The sequence below is a fragment of the Amia ocellicauda genome, chromosome 23 (genome assembly GCF_036373705.1).
Source record: "Amia ocellicauda isolate fAmiCal2 chromosome 23, fAmiCal2.hap1, whole genome shotgun sequence".
NCBI lineage: Eukaryota > Metazoa > Chordata > Actinopteri > Amiiformes > Amiidae > Amia > Amia ocellicauda.
Window position 1 is genome coordinate 8,031,786 of NC_089872.1, and position 6,179 is coordinate 8,037,964.

The following is a 6,179-nucleotide window of genomic DNA, read 5'->3' on the forward strand; positions in this document are numbered from 1 at the left end:
CAACTCCAATGGAATTACAGTCTTCCATGGCTGAGCTGGGAGACACTGTGCAGACTGCGACAATAGCCTGTGTTCTTCACAAAAGTGGGCTTTATGGGAGAGAAAATAACTCTAGCATCAAATCTGGGCTAGAGTTGGCCAGAAGGCATGTGAGAGACTCTGAGGCCAAGTGGAGGAAGATCCTATGGTTTGATGAGACCAGAATAGAGCTTTTTGGCCTCAATGTTAAGCGCTATTTTTGGCACAAATCTGACACTGCACATCATCCTGAGAACACCATCCCTACCGTGAAGCATGGTGGTGGCAGCATCATGCTATGGGGATGCTTCTCTGCATCAGGGCCTGGAAAGCTTGTGAAGATAGAGGGCAAAATGGATGCAGCAAAGTACAGAGATATCCTGGAGGAAAACCTGCTGAAGTCTGCAAGAGACCTGGGACTTTGGAGAAGATTCCTCTTCCAGCAGGACAATGAACCCAAACATACAGCCATAGCCACACTGGAGTGGCATAAAAACAAAAAGGTCAATGTCCTGGAGTGGCCCAGTCAAAGCCCGGACCTCAATCCAATTGAGAATATGTGGAAAGAGTTGAAAATTGTTGTTCACCAAAGGTCCCCATCCAACTTGATGGAGCATGAGCAATTTTACAAAGAAGAATTGGCACAAATTTCTGTGTCCAGATGTGCAAAGCTGGTAGAGACTTACACAGACTCATGGCTGTATTTGCTGCCAAAGGTGCCTCTACCAAATATTGACTGAAAGTGGTGATTACTTATGCATTCAATTATTTTCTGTTTTGTATTTGTAATTAATTTAAAACAATTTGCAGATTATATTTTTCACTTTGACATGGACATTTTCAGTGTTGATCAGCGGCACAAACTCCTGATTAAATCCATTCTGATTTCATGTTGTATCACAATGAAAGGTGGAAAAGTCCAAGGGGGTGAATTCTTTTGAGAGCCACTGTACATAATCAAACCTCTGGTATATCAGCCTCATCTGAAGTTAAAAACATGTTTGTATTACTTCAATTAAGGGTTCAATTAAGTAATTAGGACATCGGTTGGAACAAAAACCAGAAGGGTAGCGTTCCCCCAGGACCAGGGCTGAGAACCAGTGCTCTAATTGGCTTCACACAACTAATTAAGCACTTTTTAGCCTCCCTCTGAATTCACCTTTACAGATTATATCGGTGATAATATACTACATTAACATTAGGCTAGACAATAGGATACGCAGCAAAACGAAACTGAACGACATAAATTCATCCCACCACGTAAACGTTCATACTTGGCAGAAACAAAATAAGGTTATTAGCTGCAAGAACTTTCTTTTTCAGTTACATTATGTTAGCATTCTTGAAAAACGCAACCAAGTGAAAAATGTATAAATATAAAACTTACCAATAGTTTTTCAGTGCATTGTGCAGCAAGGGGTGCATCATGCTTTTGCTATTTTAGGTCTCAGACGCTATACTGTGCGGCCCGGATAAGGAAAGGGGGGAAAAAAGAAAAGAAAAAAATCTGATTCATCGTTTAAATTGTGTGGTTGGTAGCTTTTAGTTTGCAGATCAGTTTTAAGATTATGCGAACATGTATCATGTTTATCTATAATGTACATGACAAAGTTTTTGACAAAGAAAATGTATTATTGTAATTAAATAATTAAAAGTATAATTGTTTAATACATTAGAGACCGCCGAGTCTTCAAGCGTCAAAGGTCAAGCGATGACCAATACCAATAACAAGCGGAGATCAGTACTATTAATTAATCCGTTTTTCTCTATTTTGTTTTTAACTTTATTTTCTACATCCTGTATTTCCCTGCATGTATTTTTTACTACTCTCCACTAATGTGTAGAAAATATATATACACATTTGTTTCCACTAGGCGGCACTGTTGGCAGAGCCACGCAAACATTAGTGCCCGAAGCAATAGTGCGGGTTTGTATAGTTTACTTATATACAGAAGTCTTGATAGCTGTCTAAAAACTTTACAATTAGACAAATAGTCCAATCTGGCACCTGTGTAAAGTTTTGTGTCATGCCATTGGGTACAATTATTTAAATTGTTATTATTATTATTTTTGTCAAACCTATGCAGAAACATTTCAGTAAAATGTATCTTAGATCCCTCACTACTACAGCTACAATGTGCAATTTAGTGACAGCCCCTTAGTCAGCGCATGCGCGTCAGCGATTGTGTGCCTGTGTTTGTTGCACGTTGTCAGCAGCTGCAGTACATCACACACTGAACAACACTTTATTACAACGGGTTCTTTAGTATTGTTGCAATAAGTGAAGGACAACAGTAGTATTCTCTAACATTCAGTAATGTCAATATATCAAAAATATGTGTCCAACATACTTCAAAATTATTCATACCCTAAAAATTCCAAACCAATAAGCTTTGGACTGTAATGTTTTTGCGATATCTAACACTGATCGTCTAAACTGATCATATATTTGCATGTATTTTTCACAATAAATAAATACAATTACTGTATACTTTTTTTTTAAACCAATTTTTTGTTACATAGAATTGGGTATCATATCTGGAGGGGGCTGTACATTTACAGTTAGTACAGTGTGATATGCAACTGTGTGGAGATGCAGAAATACATGTAAATGTGACTAAACTGTATTGTTTGTTTTAGACCCTTTCCTCTTCAAAACTAAAAATAGTATGTTGAGCAAGGATGCAGAGCAGCATTTAAAAGTTTTTAAAAACAGCCCCTGTGACTGAAGTCTCCACCGAAGCCAGCTGTAGTATCAGTAGTAGCAGCCCCAGTGAGGTTAAGAAAGGTAAGATCGGAGCAATACTATTGAATATGTATGTAGAACAGTACATTAAGGTACATGTACATTTAAAATAACTTGGGATACCCTACAGGTGTAGATTAAAAGCATGAAATACCATCCATTTGTAACAATCGTAATTTGTTTTCTGACTGTGTCTCCCCAAAACATTTAGCTGCATGATGCCGTTGCACAGGATTATGCTGGTACAATATTTGCCTGTTCTTAATTGTGGCATAACAGCAGGAACAGGTTATATGAGATTACTCCTGCAATATCATGGCATGCCAGTTAAAGCTAAAGTTAAAATGGCACTGGGCCAGATATTGCAAGAAGAATAGCCAAAGGTGGACAAAATAATAGACATGAAAGATGGGAAGATCAAATCATAAACTGTGCAGGCGTGGCATGGAAAAGAGAAGCTGTAGATGGAAGCAAGTGGAAACATCTTGGGGAGGCCTTTGTGGATCAGTATGGGCTGATGGTGATTTGTGATATGTGTGTGTGTGTGTGTGTGTATCTATACTTTATATAAATACCAGACCCAGTGGTACAACTTGTAGCCAGCTGAGGGCGCTTCAACGACAATAAAATGAAACGGTATGTCCCACCTGCAAGTGGAAACGGAGCATATATGTTCTACATGTACAGCTACACTGTGGACCTCTGGTGGACGAATGTAGAAAATCCGTGACGGGGAATTCATGTGAATGTGGCTATAGTACATTTGTTTCAGCACAGCAGAGCTTCCTGTGGCCCGCTTCTTGCTGTACTAAGTTGAGCGAGAGGTGACTGCTCCTGTGTTGAGTGGGGGGCAGATCTGGCCTCATGTTGCGTGTTTGAGCTGAGATCAAAAATAATATCATCCCCCCATTGAGATTTCCAAAACTTAATATCCTCATCACCAGAATGTGTCTCCTGTAGACATGTCAGCGTTAGCCTGCTTCAGATACAGAAAAGCAGCTTTCACTATAACAATATCACACATCCCCCTAGTATTAAAAAAGAGAAGATTACAGTAATTAAAAGACATAACTACAGCAACAAAAAAGAAAACAAAAGAAACAACAACAAGAAACAGCCACAAATACAAACCTGAGTGGAACTGAACCTATGACTTCCAATGGTAAATGAGAGGGAAAACAAAACTATTTTTACTCATACATTAAGCAAAGTGTCCCTTGCATATCCAATGAGCAAGCAAAGCTCATTCACGGTCAGAAGGGCCCCCTAAAAGATGCACAAAAGTAAGCCCCTGATGCTGCTCTCTGCTTTTAATCCCTGATTCCAAGAGGACAATCTTGTTCAAAGTGAACTAACATTTAGAAGTACAGTTATTGATAGCTACAACAAGTGAATCAATATTGAAGACCCCTTTGAACAAACTGGAATCGTTGCAGAATCTGACCATTTTTGCGTAACAGGTAACGCAGTGCTCAGACTGCTCAGACTCTGAGGACCGAGGCATGTGTGTGTTTTAGACTATAGAGTCTATCTCTGCAGTGGCAAGACAAATACTCTCTTCAAAGGAGTTTACATTTTGCTTGGGGAATGTGAAGCCCTGTACATTATTGCTTGTGAAAGGGAGATCTTTTAATAGACTTTCTACTGATAAAATCAGGATGATGGATTTCAGCAATTAAAACAATATACAAGTATATTAGCCAAAAGACCAATCAATGGAATCCTATGCGTTAGCGGCTGTGTAGAGATAATTTAATTTCAGGTAACTTTTACTATTGTTAATGGTTGCTTCAGTCTTAGAAATACACAGATCCATATTTTTATTTTATTTTATTTATTTACCAATCCTCTGGTGAGCTCTGTAATTTACAGAAAGTGCACCACTGAGAGTGATCACCAACTTGGCAACAGCTCCAAAATACACATTTTAACATGCATTTTTAGCATGCCTACAAAATGAAGAAATAAATACGAAATAAATATTATCAATAGTGAAATGTTTGACATTGTCGTGTAATTAATAGTATGATCATGAGTAGGCTATTGTTTTTCACTTAAATAGCTCAGATTTTTTTTGTCTGCCTAACTTATTCATTATAAACCAATTTTAGACTGATATTATAACATTATTTGATAACGAAATAAAATGTTCATTTAGTTATTTACGATTTTTTCCTCACTTCCGCATTTGAAACAGAGTGGAGATCAAAGTACAGTTAAGTCCCAAAAATATTTGGACAGTGACACAATTGTCATCATTTTGGCTCTGTATGCCACCACAATGGATTTGAAAGGAAACAATCAAGATGTGCTTTAAGTGTAGACTTTCATCTTTAATTTGAGGGTAGGTACATCCAAATTGGGTGAACGGTGTAGGAATTACACCCAATTGTATATGCGGTCCCCCCAATTTTAGGGGCTCAAAAGTAATTAGAAAACTAACATAATCATGAATTAAACTGTGAGTTTCAATACTTGGTTGCAAATCCTTTGCAGTCAATGACTGCCTGAAGTCTGGAACCCATAGACATCACCAGATGCTGGGTTTTTTCCCTGGTGATGCTCTGCCAGGCCTGCACTGCAGCTGTCTTTAGTTCCTGCTTGTTCTTGGGGCGTTTTGCCTTCAGTTTTGCAGTACATTTATAAATCCCTCATTCATATAATGAAATATGACCATTAAAGATTGGATATATGGGTTGTTATCCATTCTCTGTGATATAATCTATGCAAGTAAAATAGATATAATTTATTTGTAATGCCACCCATAGTTAAACTATAAAAGCAAATGGAATATTCTGAGGCTGCTGATCTTTCTTTTAATGGTTTCTCACTCACTGGGTTTATTTGCACTTCTTTGTCTTGGTAGATCATTAACTTTGCCTTAAGGAAACACTTGAAAGTTTATTACAGGGAATCTGACGCAAGGAGCCCAACCTTTAGAAATCATAATAATAATAAAAGGTATTGTTGCAGCAGTTCATGTTCACCATGGCTTCTTAAGGACATACACTACATTAAAACACCTCAATTTTTCCAGTGTTTATTGAAATTTACACAGTTTAATGTCTCAATGTATTCTTTCTACAATGGAAATCAAATATTGTTCAGAAAGTTCTTCCCAACACTGTTGCAGAAGTTCCCACAAATGTGTTGCACTTGTATGTTGCTTTTTTTTTTTCACCCTTCTGTCCAGTTCATCCCATGTTTTGGGTCATTATCTTGCTGTAGGATGAACCCCTGACCAACTAGGCATATACCAGAGGGTACTGCATGGCGCTGCAAAATGCTGTGGTAGCCGTTTTGGTTCAGGGTGCCACTCACTCGCCGACTCTGGATCTGGCAAAAGAGCCCCAGACCATCACCTCCTCCATGTTTGACAGTTGGTGTCACACACCGAGGAACCATACTGAGTGTG